The sequence below is a fragment of the Balaenoptera ricei genome, chromosome 7 (assembly GCF_028023285.1).
Source record: "Balaenoptera ricei isolate mBalRic1 chromosome 7, mBalRic1.hap2, whole genome shotgun sequence".
NCBI lineage: Eukaryota > Metazoa > Chordata > Mammalia > Artiodactyla > Balaenopteridae > Balaenoptera > Balaenoptera ricei.
The window spans coordinates 48,817,378-48,831,048 of NC_082645.1; the positions used below are offsets into that span (position 1 = coordinate 48,817,378).

The 13,671-nt window shown below is 38.9% G+C and overlaps 1 protein-coding gene across 5 annotated transcripts in view; it reads right to left on the bottom strand.

Moving 5' to 3' along the window:
- Positions 1–13,671, bottom strand: part of WDSUB1 (WD repeat, sterile alpha motif and U-box domain containing 1) — a 64,980-nt gene that overhangs the window by 22,059 nt on the left and 29,250 nt on the right. The gene's annotated exons all lie outside the window — the stretch shown is intronic.

Here is a 13,671-nt window from a genome sequence, read left to right on the forward strand (position 1 = left end):
AAAAACCAGAAAATAACTAGTGTTGGTGAGAATGTAGAAAAATAAAAACCCTCGTGCACTGTTGGCAGTAATGTAAAATGGTGCCTTCACTACAGAAGATAGTATGGAGGCTCCTCAAAAAAATTAAAAATAGGGACTTCTCTGGTGGCGCAGTGCTTAAGAACCCGCCTGCCAATGCAGGGGACACGGGTTCGAGCCCTGGCCCCAGAATATCCCACATGCCGTGGAGCAACTAAGCCCGCATGCCACAACTACTGAAGGCCACATGCCTAGAGCCCATGCTCTGCAACAAGAGAAGCCACCCAATGAGAAGCCCGTGCACCACAACGAAGAGTAGCCCCCCGCTCGCCACAACTAGAGAAAGACCACATGCAGCAACGAAGACCCAACGCAGCCAAAAACAAATAAATAAATTTAAAAAAAAAAAAAAATTAAAAATAGAATTACAGTGTGATCCAGCAATTACACTTCTGGGTATATATCCAAAGGAATTGAAAACAGAATCTCAAAGAGCTATCTGCACACCCATATTCCCAGCACCATTATTCACAACAGCCAAGAGGGAGAAGCACCCCAAGTGTCCAACAATGGATGAATGGATAAACAAGATAGGGTATGCTCATACAATGGAATATTATCCAACTTTAATAGAAGGGAAATCCTGCCATTTGTAGCAACCTTAATGAACCTTTAAGACATTATGCTGAACGTAATAAGCCAGCCACAAAAAAACAAATAAATACTGTATGATTCCACTTATATGAGGTATGTAAACTATGGAAACAGAAAGTAGACTGTGGTTACCAGGGGCTGGGGAGAGGAGAACAGGAGAGTTGTTCAATGAATAGAGAATTTCAGTTTTGCAAAATGAAAAAGTTCTAGAGATCTGTCACAGAACAATGTGCATACTGTTAACACTACTGTACACTTAAAAATGGTTAAGAAGGTAAGTTTTATGTTATTTATTTTTTCACACACACACACACACAGAAAAACATCTGACACGCTTTTCCGTAAAAAGTGAGAAAGTGATTCTAAAATCTATATAGAAATATGCTGAAGACCAAGAATAACTAAAACAGTTTTGAAAAAGAACTAATATGTAAAGGAGGCAAAAATACACAGTGGAGAAAAGACAGCCTCTTCAATAAGTGGTGCTGGGAAAAATGGACATATACATGTAAAAGAATGAAATCAGAACACTCCCTAACACCATCCACAAAAATAAACTCAAAATGGATTAAAGACCTAAATGTAAGGCCTGACACTATCAAACTCTTAGAGGAAAACATAGGCAGAACACTCTATGACATAAATCACAACAAGATCCTTTTTGACCCACCTCCTAGAGAAATGGATATAAAAATAAAAATAAACAAATGGGACCTAATAAAACTTAAAAGCTTTTTTTGCACAGCAAAGGAATCCATAAACAAGACGAAAAGACAACCCTCAGAATGGGAGAAAATATTTACAAATGAAGCAACTGACAAAGGATTAATCTCCAAAATATACAAGTGGCTCATGCAGCTCAATATCAAAAGAACAAACAACCCAATCCAAAAATGGGCAGAAGACCTAAATAGATATTTCTCCAAAGAAGATATACAGAAGGCCAACAAACACATGAAAGGATGCTCAACATCACTAATCATTAGAGAAATGCAAATCAAGACCACAATGAGGTATCACCTCACACTGGTCAGAATGGCCATCATCAAAAAGTCTACAAACAATAAATGCTGGAGAGGGTGTGGAGAAAAGGGAACCCTCTTGCACTGTTGGTGGGACTGTAAATTGATACAGCCACTATGGAGAACAGTATGGAGGTTCTTTAAAAAACTAAAAATAGAACTACCATACTACCCAGCAATCCCACTACTGGGCATATACCCTAAGAAAACCATAATTCAAAAAGAGTCACGTACCACAGTGTTCACGGCAGCTCTATTTACAACAGCCAGGACATGGAAGCAACCTAAGTGTCCATCGACAGATGAATGGATAAAGAAGATGTGGCATATATATACAATGGAATATTACTCAGCCATAAAAAGAAATGAAACTGAGTTATTTGTAGTGAGGTGGATGCACCTAGAGACTATCACACAGAGTGAAGTAAGTCAGAAAGAGAAAAACAAACACCATATGCTAACACATATATATGGAATCTAAAAAACAAAAGAACAAAAAAAATGGTTCTAAAGAACCTAGGGGCAGGACAGGAATAAAGACACAGATGTAGAGAATGGACTTGAGGACATGGGAGGGGAAGGGTAAGCTGGGATGAAGTGAGAGAGTGGCATGGACATATATACATTACCAAATGTAAAACAGATAGCTAGTGGGAAGCAGCTGCATAGCACAGGGAGATCAGCTCAGTGCTTTGTGTCCAACTGGAGGGGTGCAATAGGGAGGGTGGGAGGGAGATGCAAGAGGGAGGAGATATGGGGATACATGTATATGTATAGCTGATTCACTTTGTTATACAGCAGACACTAACACACCATTGTAAAGCAATTATACTCCAATAAAGACGCTAAAAAAAAAAGAACTAATATGACTTATACTACCTGATTTCAAGACTTACTTCAAGGGCTTCCCTGGTGGCACAGTGGTTAAGAATACGGGTGCGAGCCCTGGTCAAGGAAGATCCCACATGCCGCGGAGCAATTAAGCCCATGCACCACAACTACTAACCCTGAGCTCTAGAGCCCACGAGCCACAACTACTGAGCCTGTGTGCCACAACTACTGAAGCCGCGCACCTAGAGCCCACGCTCCGCAACAAGAGAAACCACCGCAATGAGAAGCCCGCGCACTGCAACAAAGAGTAGCCCCTGCTCGCCACAGCTAAAGAAAGCCCGCGTGCAGCAACAGAGAACCAATGCAGCCAAAAATTAATTAATTAATTAATTAATTTAAAAAAGAAAAAAAGAAGACCTACTTCAAGATAAAGCTACAGTAATCAAGGCACTGATGTAACTGGCACAAGGACAGACATAAAGATCAACAGGTCACAGAAAATCCAGAAATAGACCAGTGATATAGTCAAGTGATTTTCAACAAAGTTGCCAAAATAATTCAATGGGAAAAGATTCCTCAATGCTGTTGGAACAATTGAATTCCCATTTAAGAAAAGAAGAAAAGCTTACTCTTATCTTGCAAAGTACACAAATATTAACTTGAAATAAATCACAGACCTAAACATAAAATATACAACTATAAAACATCTAGAAGAAAACACAGGATAAAAGCTCAACAACACTAATAATTAGAAAAATCCAAATTACAGGTACAATGAGATACCACTTCACACCCACCAGAATGGCAAAAATTAAAAGACTAACAATACCAAATGTTGGCAAGTATGTGGAGAAATTGGAATTTTCAGTTGGGAACTTAAATGGTGCAACCACTTTGAGAATCAGTTTGACAGTCTCTCTCGAAAGTTAAACATTCACTTACTATACAACACAGAAATTTCACTCCTAACTAACCAAGAGAAAGGAAACATGTCCAGACAAAGACATGTACATGAATGTTACAGTAGCTTCATTCATAATAGCCATAAACTGGAAAAGCCCTAGAAGTTCATTAACAGTTAATGGATAAATATACTATGGTATATCCATGTAATGGAACACTACTCAACAATTCGAAGCAATGAATTACTGATATGTGCAATAAGATAAATGAATCCTAAGCATTCTGCTGAGTGAAGAAAGCCAGATACAAAAAGTATATACTGAAGGATTCCATTTATATCAAATTCTAGAAAGGCAAATATGATCTAGAGTGCCAAAAAGCAGATCAGTGGTTACATAAGGCCAGGGGTGGAAAAATATTGACTGTAAAGGGGATAAAAGAACTTTCTGGGATGATAATAACATTTATACCTTGATCATGATGGTGGATGCACAGGTATACATGTTTCAAAAACTCATCACACAGTATACTTAAAATGAGGAGATTTTATTATTTAAATTATACCTCAATAAATTTTATCCAAAAAAATAGATTATGGAGCTGTACTGCCCAATACAGTAGCCACAAGTGGCTATCTGAATTTAAATCAATCACAATTAAGTAAAATATTCATATCCCCAGTAACAGTAGCCACATTTCAAGTGCTCAATAACCACATGTGCCTAATGTTACTACAATGGTCAGTACAAAGAACACTTCCATCACAAAAAGTTCTACTGGATAGCAATGATACAGAGGATCTGAATTAGACAATTAGCAATTTGATATCTATATCTATCTATATATTGATATACTGTAATATATCAATAATGTTGCAAAAAATAATTTTGCAACCAAAGAGAAGAAATACTTTTCCTTCAAATATCCACCGAAACTTTATAAAAAATTAGCCATAAAAATTTTATAACAAACATACAAGGAAAATCTCTAACTCCCCAAAGAAACACCGTTTCACATTTGATCCCATGCAACAAAACTGGACACCCCTTTCCCAAAACACAACCTCAAAACTAATCAAACGATTTGCAAACTTTAAAAGTTTTTCTACCAACCTTTGGGTAAAAGAAGAAATGCAAGCTGAAAGTATATATTACTTAGAAATTGAAGATATGGAAAATACGGCAAAATCTAGGTAGTGAATAGTCAGTACCCCTTTTCTGGAAACTGTCCCTTCCACCACTATCCTCCTCATGATGTTGCTCCATTTATACACAGTTCTACTCTCCACAGTTGGACAAATCTCAGCACTGCCCCTCATGCCTGCAGAGACTAGCACTGGGGTAGGCTCCTGGATCAGGCTGGGAGCCTCTGGGATTTTTGGAGTTGGCACTAGAGAGAAATGTCAGAATGGTCCCTTTCTGGTGGGTGAAACTGTAAAATGTAAAATTTGGGACCTACAGGTGTTCATGGTTTTCTAACACATGGAAAAGGCACACTGAGTATCACAGAAGGTGGATATTCAGAAGCCTTGGACCAGATAAGACAGTACCCAGACAACACTCAAGTCTCTGGTGCCAGTTTTTCCTGAGACTCACTTACAGTAACTTTTAATAACTACCATTTCTGCTTAACCTAATTCAAGTTGAGTTTCTTTCAGTTGCAAATAAGGGTCCTGATATAACGTACCAAAACCAAAAATATACAGCCATTACCATGCTCAGAGAAAATTTCATAGCCTGAAATTAAACGAGTTCACTACCATTTATTGAGTGGTGCTCTCTTAAGTACCTAACATGCATTAACTCATTTGATTCTTATAAGAATCCCATGAGGTTAAGTACTAGTATCCCACTTTGTACATAAGGAAAATGAGACACAGCAAGATTATATAGCCTCCCACAAGGTAACTCAGCTAATAAGTAATAAAACAGATTTAGACCCAGGCAGTCTGGTTCTTCAGTGCATATGCTCAACTACTAGATCATAGGGGCTCCCGTAAGTATGTTTCTTACTAAATAATAACTGAAAATAATGAAATTAAATTTGAATTAAATGCTGATGAATAAGAGAGTCACATAAGGAATTATAAAAGGTTAAAAACCTTTAAAAGAGCTCAAACTCAATATTATACAAAAAAATGCAAACTGAGATTACTTCTCCCTTATTAGAATGAGAAAGATTAAGACTGCTAACACCCAGTAGAGGCAAGGATATGGGAAATAGGGACCCCATATAATGTTGAGAGGACAATTTGTCAGTATCCCTCAGTAACTGCAGCTTTAGGTAATTTATTCTACAGAAACATTCACATTAAGACTGCAAGACAGGGCGGAGTCAAGATGGCAGACTAGGAGGACATGGAATTTGCATCTCTGCACAACTAGAGCACCTACCAGGGACCAGTGGGGGACCATGGACACCTAAGGGGATGAGAGGAACCCACAGTGACCGGGTAGGACATGAGGTGTGTGGGGGAGGGCAGTGATGGGGGAGGAGAAGTGGAGGCGGGATGGGACCAGCACCCCTGAGGGGCGGCTGGGGGAGGGGAAGGGATCCCATGCCTGGAAGGGGGAAGGGGGAGACAATTGGGAGGGGAGAGGATTAAAAGGGAGCATGTCCAGGGTTTCCCCTGCCCACTTCAGCCCCCCGGGAGCCTGCAGAGATCCCGGTCCTGATACTCTGCCCACCTAGGCCCCCTCTAGCCACGCGGGTCCTGAGAGAGTGGGAGGGAGGGAAAGGGGAGCAAAAGTAAAGGCTGGACCTCTGGGACCAGCACCCCTGAGGGGTGGCTGGGGGAGGGGAGGAGTTCCTACACCCAGTGGGACCCACCCATGGTTGGGGTCCAGCGGTGATGGGGGAGACGCTGGGGGTGGAAGAATGGAAAGGAACGCGGTCAGTGCTTTGCCTGCCCATTTGGGCACTGGGGAGCCTGCTGCCCTTGTGGACATAATCCTCTGCCCTCAGAGCCTCCCTTCTGCTGCGCAGAGCCCAAGCCCCAGCCCTACATGCCCACCCAGGGCCCTACATCTACACTCAGAGACACCCCCTGAGACCCCCTCCAATGAGCTGGGCCTAAACCCCACCCACACACCCTCACACAGGGCCCTACCTCCAAACTCTGGAACTCCACACTCCGGAGGCCCTCTGGATGTGCTGCCTCTCCCCTTGTGCGCAGGTCCTAAGCCTAGGCCTTGCCCCCAAGGCCTTTGCCAGCTGTGTGGGTCTTGAGCCTAAGCCCCGCCCCATGCTTAAACTTAACCCGCCCCCCCGCAGGTCTCACCACAGCCTAAGCCCCACCCCTAAGTTCCACCCCTGCATAAGCTCTGCCCCCATAGCCAAGGCTTTTTCTTTTTTTCTTCTTTTAGGTTGGTGTTCACTTCTACCTTGTTGTTGACTCCTTTATATTTTTATTTTTTTTAATCTTTTATTTTTCCAATTTTATTTTCTTCTTTATACTTTGTTATTGTTCACTCCTTTTGGCTTGTTCCCCCCACCCCTTTTTTTCTCTTTTTTCTGTTGTGGTTTTCTTTTACCTTGTGGCAGTTGTTTCAATTATATTTTTATTTTTCCTAATATATTTTTTATCTTTCTAAATTTATTTTATTATTTATTCTTTGTTATTGTACTACTCCTTTTTTTCTTATTTTTTGCTGAACTGCACAGCTTGCGGGATCTTGGTTCCCAGCCCGGAGGTTGGGCCTGAGCTCCTGTGGTGGGAATGCTGAGTCCAAATCACTGGACTAACAGAGAACTTCAGACCCCAGGGAATATTAATCAGAGTGAGGCCTCCCAGAGGTCCTCATCTCGGCACCAAGACCAGCTCTACCCAACCACCTACAAACTCCAGTGCTGGACGCCTCAGGCCAAACAACCAGTAAGACAGGAATACAAACCCACTCATCAAAAAAAAAAAAAAAAAAAAGAAACTACAAAAAAATGTTACAGACAAAGGAGCAAAGTAAAAACCTACAACACCAAATAAATGAAGACGAAATAGCCAACTGACTTGAAAAAGAATTTAAGAGTAATGATAGTAAAGATGATCCAAAATCTCGGAAACAGAATGGAGAAAATACAAGAAACGTTTAACAAGGACCTAGAAGAACTAAAGAGCAAACAAACAGTGAGGAACAACACAATAACTGAAATTAAAAATACTCTAGAAGGAATCAATAGCAGAATAACTGAGGCAGAAGAAAGGATAAGTGAGCTGGAAGATAAAATGGCAGAAATAACTGCTGTGGAGCAGAATAAAGAAAAAAGAATGAGAAGAAGTAAGGACAGTCTCAGAGACCTCTGGGACAACATTAAACACACCAACATTCAAATAATAGGGGTCCCAGAAGTAGAAGAGAAACAGAAAGGGTCTGAGAAAATATTTGAAGACATTATAGTTGAAAACTTCCCTAACACTGGAAGGGAAATAACCACTCAAGTCCAGAAAGCTCAGAGAGTCCCATAGAGGTTAAAGTCTAGGAGAAACACTCCAAGACACATATTAATCAAACTAGCAAAAATTAAATTTAAAAAATATTAAAAGTAGCAAGGGAAAAGCAAAAAATAACATACAAGGGAATCCCATAAGGATATCAGCTGATTTCTCAACAGAAACTTTACAGGCCAGAAGGGAGTGGCAGGATATATTTTAAATGATGAAAGGGAAAAACCTACAGCCAAGAGTACTCTACCCAGCAAGGATATCATTCAGATTCGACAGAAAAATCAAAAGCTTTACAGACAAGCAAAAGCTATGAGAATTCAGGACCACCAAACTTGCCTTACAACAAATGCTAAAGAAACTTCTCTAAGTGGGAAACACAAGAGAAGAAAAAGACCCACAAAAACAAACCCAAATCAATTAAGAAAATGGTAATAGGAACATACATATCGATAATCACCTTGAATGTAAATGGATTAAATGCTCCAACCAAAAGACAGACTGGCTGAATGGATACAAAAACAAGACCCATATATATGCTGTCTACAAGAAACCCACTTCAGACCTAGGGACACATACAGACTGAAAGTGAGGGGATGGAAAAAGATATCCCATGCAAATGGAAATCAAAAGAAAGCTGGGGCTTCCCTGGTGGCGCAGTGGTTGAGAGTCTGCCTGCCAATGCAGGGGACATGGGTTCGAGTCCTGGTCTGGGAGGATCCCACATGCCGCGGAGCAGCTGGGCCCGTGAGCCACAATTACTGAGCCTGCGCGTCTGGAGCCTGTGCTCCGCAACAAGAGAGACTGTGATAGTGAGCGGCCCGCGCACCGCGATGAAGAGTGGTCCCTGCTTGCCGCAACTGGAGAAAGCCCTCGCACAGAAACAAAGACCCAACACAGCAATATAAACACAACACAAAAATAAATATAAAAATAAAATTAAAAAAAAAAAAAAAGAAAGCTGGAGTAAGCAATACTCATATCAGATAAAATAGACTTTAAAATAAAGACTGTTACAAGAAGTAAGGAAGAACACTACATAATGATCAAGGGATCAATCCAAGAAGAAAACATAACAATTATAAATATTTATGCACCCAACGTAGGAGCACCTCAATTCATAAGGCAAACACCAACAGCCTTAAAAGGAGAAATCAGCAGTAACACAATAATAGTGGGGGACTTTAACACCCTACTTACACCAACAGACAGATCAGGCAGAAAATAAATAAGGAAACACAAGCTTTAAATGACACAATAGACCAGGTAGACGTATTAATATTTTCAGGACATACCACCCAAAAGTGGAAGAGTACACTTTCTTCTCAAGTGCACATGAAAAGTTCCCCAGAACAGATCACATCTTGGGTCACAAATTGTATCAAGTATCTTTTCCAACCACAACACTATGAGATTAGAAATCAATTACACACACACAAAAAAACTGTAAAAAACACAAATACAGGGAGGCTAAATAGTGTGCTGCTAAATAACCAGAGATTACTGAAGAAATAAAAAAATACCTACAAACAAATGACAAAGAAAACACGATGATACAAAACCTATGGAATGCAGCAAAAGCACTTCTAAGATGGAAGTTTACAGCAATACAATCCTACCTCAAAAAACAAGAAAAATCTCAAACAATCTAACCTTACATCTAAAGGAACTAGAGAAAGAAGAACAAACAAAACCCAAAGTTAGTAGAAGAAATCATAAAGATCAAAGCAAAAATAAATGAAACAGAAACAAAGAAAACAATAACAAAGATCAATAAAACTAAAAGTTGTTTGAGAAGATAAACAAAATTGATAAACCTTTAGCCAGACTCAGCAAGAAAAAGACAGGACGCAAATCAATAAAATTAGAAATGAAAACGGAGACATTACAACTGACACCACAGAAATACAAAAGATCATAAGAGACTACTACAAGCAACTATGTGCCAATAAAATGGACAACCTGGAAGAAATGGACAAATTCTTGGAAAAGTACAACATTCCAAGATTGAACCAGGAAGAATGAGAAAATATAAACAGACCAATCACAGGTAATGAAACTGAAACCGTAATGAAAAATCCTCCAACAAACCAAAGTCCAGGACCAGATAGCTTCACAGGTGAATTCTATCAAACATTTAGAGAAGAGGTAACACCCATCCTTCTCAAACTCTTCCAAAAAATTGCAGAGAATGGAACACTCCCAAACTCATTCTACGAGGCCACCATCAGCCTGATATCAAAACCAGACAAAGATATTACAAAAAAAGAAAATTACAGACCAACATCACTGATGAATATAAATGTAAAAATCCTCAACAAAATACTAGCAAACAGAATCCAAAAACACATTAAAAAGATTGTACACCATGATCAAGTGCTATTTATCTCAGGGATGCAAGGATTCTTCAGTATATGCAGAACAATCAATGTGATACACCATATTAACAAATCAAAGAATAAAAACCATATGATCATCTCAATAGATGCAGAAACAGCTTTTGAAAAAATTCAACACCCATTTATGATAAAAACTCTCCAGAAAGTGGGCATAGAGGGAACCTACCTCAACATAATAAAGGCCATATATGACTAACCAGCAGCCAACATCATTCTCAATGGTGAAAAACTGAAAGCATTTCCTCTAAGATCAGGAACAAAACAAGGAAGTCCACTCTCGCCACTATTATTCAACACAGTATTGGAAGTCCTAGCCACAGCATTCAGAGAAGAAAAAGAAATAAAAGGAATACAAATTGGAAAAGAAGAAGTAAAACTGTCACTGTTTTCGATGACATGATACTATACAAAGAAAATCTGAAAGATGCCACCAGAAAACTACTAAAACTAATGCATTTGGTAAGGTTTCAGGATACAAAATTAATGCACAGAAATCTCTTGAATTCCTATACACTAACAGTGAAAGATCAGAAAGAGAAATTAAGGAAACAATCCCATTTACCATCACAACAAAAAGAATAAAATACTTAGGAATAAACCTACCTAAGGAGGTAAAAGACCTGTACTCAGAAAACTATAAAACACTGATGAAAGAAATCAAAGATAACATAAACAGATGGAGAGATATACCATGCTGCTGGATTGGAAGAATCAATACTGTGAAAATGATTATACTACCCAAAGCAGGGTAGTTCAATGCAATCCCTATCAAATTACCTATGGCATTTTTCACAGAACTAGAACAAGAAATTTTACAATTTATATGGAAACACAAAACACCTGAATAGCCATAGCAATCTCGAGAAAGAAAAACGGAGCTGGAGGAATCAGGCTCCCTGACTTCAGACTATACTACAAAGCTACAGTAATCAAGACAGTATGGTACTGACACAAAAACAGAAATATAGATCAATGGAACAGGATAGAAAGCCCAGAGATAAAGCCATGCACATATGGTCACCTTATCTTTGACAAAGGAGGCAAGGATATACAATGGAGAAAAGACAGTCTCTTCAATAAGTGGTGCTGGGTAAAATGGACAGCTACATGTAAAAGAATGAAATTGGAACACACCCTAACACCATACACAAAAATAAACTCAAAATGGATTAAAGACCTAAATGTAAGGCCAGACACTATAAAACTCTTAGAAGAAAACGCAGGTAGAACACTCTTGACATAAATCACAGCAAGATCCTTTTGACCCATCTCCTAAAGGGAAATAAAAACAAAAATAAACAAATGGGACCTAATGAAACTTAAAAGCGTCTGCACAGCAAAGGAGACCATGAACAAGACAAAAAGACAACCCTCAGAACGGGAGAAAATATTTTCAAATGAAGCAACTGACAAAGGATTAATCTCCAAAATATACATGCAGCTCATGCAGCTCAATATCACAAAAACAAACAACCCAGTCCAAAAATGGGCAGAAGACCTAAATAGACATTTTTCCAAAGAAGACATACAGATGGCCAACAAATGCATGAAAAGATGCTCAACATCACTAATCATTAGAGAAATGCAAATCAAGACCACAATGAGATATCACCTCACACCAGTCAGAATGGCTATCATCAAAAACTCTAGAAACAATAAATGCTTGAGAGGGTGTGGAGAAAAGGGAACCCTCCTGCACTGTTGGTGGGAATGTAAACTGATACAGCCACTATGGAGAACAGCATGGAGGTTCCTTAAAAAACTAAAAATAGAACTACCGTATGGGCCAGCAATCCCACTACTGGGGATATACCCTAAGAAAACCATAATTCAAAAAGAGACATGTACCACAATGTTCATTGCAGCACTATTTACAATACCCAGGACATGGAAGTAACCTAAATGTCCATCAACAGATGACTGGATAAAGAAGATGTGGCACATATATACAATGGAATATTACTCAGCCATAAAAAGGAACAAAACTGAGTTATTTGTAGTGAGGTGGATGGACCTAGAATCTGTCATACAGAGTGAAGACAGTCAGAAAGAGAAAAACAAATACCGTTAACGCATATATATGGAATTTAAAAAAGCAGTACTGATGAACCTAGTGGCAGGGCAGGAATAAAGATGCAGACGTAGAGAACAGACTTGAGGGCACGGGGTGGGGAAGGGGAAGCTGGGATGAAGTGAGAGTAGCACCGACACATATACACTACCAAATGTAAAACGGATGGCTAGTGGGAAGCTGCTGCTTAGCACAGGGAGATCAGCTCGGTGCTTTGTGATGACCTAGAGGGATGGGATAGGGAGGATGGGAGGGAGGCTCAAGTGGGAGGGAATATGGGGATATATGTATACATATAGCTGATTCACTTTGTTGTGCAGCACACAAACACTGTGGAGCATTTATACACCAATAAAGATGTGAAAAATAAATAAATAAAAAAAAAAAAAAAAAAAGAATTACCATATAACCTAGCAATTCAACTTCTGGGCATTTATCCAAAAGAACTGAAAGCAGCAACTCAAAGAGATATTTGTATATCCCTGTTCACAGCAGCATTATTCATAATAGCCAAAAGCTGGAAGGAAACCAAACATCCATTGATGGATGAATGGATAAACAAGATGTAGTGTACACATACAATGGCGTATTATTCAGCTTTAAAAAGGAACGAAATTCTGACACAGGCTACAATGTGGATGAACCTCGAGGACATTATGCTAAATGAAATAAGCCAGACACAAAAAGACAAACACTGTATGGTTCCACTTATATGAGATATGTAAAATAGTCAAATTCATAGAAACAAGAAGGTATAGATAGTTTCAGTTTTGCAAGAAGAAAAAATTCTGAAGACTGGTTACACAATAGTGTAATACACTTAAAAATGGTTAAGACAGTAAATTTTATGTGTATTTTACTACAATTAAGAAAAGATGTATTTAAATAATTAATGCCTGCATCTAATTACAGATTTCCCCAAATCTGGTATACCTGTCTCTCTGATGAGCTGGGTAAGGTTAGGACATAAGTCCCAGTTTATTATCACCCCCATCAACCATCAACTCACTCTCAGACTACACTCCACTACACCTCCACTGTAGTGGAATTTTGCCTCCGCTATAACTGATCCAGACCAGAAATGAGGCAGTCTAAAGATTTCTGGGAAATAAAAACAAATAGAAAGGGGCCCACATGTGCACACTTCCTTAAAGACTTTTAAGCTTTTTTACTTACTGTTTAACAATAATTTAGTTTAACTGTAAAAGTACACTACTGGCATAACAAACAAAATTAGAGTAAATAAATGTAAATTCAGCAAAAAAAAAAAAAATTAATTAAAAAAAAAAGGAATACAGTTTCAAACCAGTATTAAACTTGCAAAAATAAATGAGT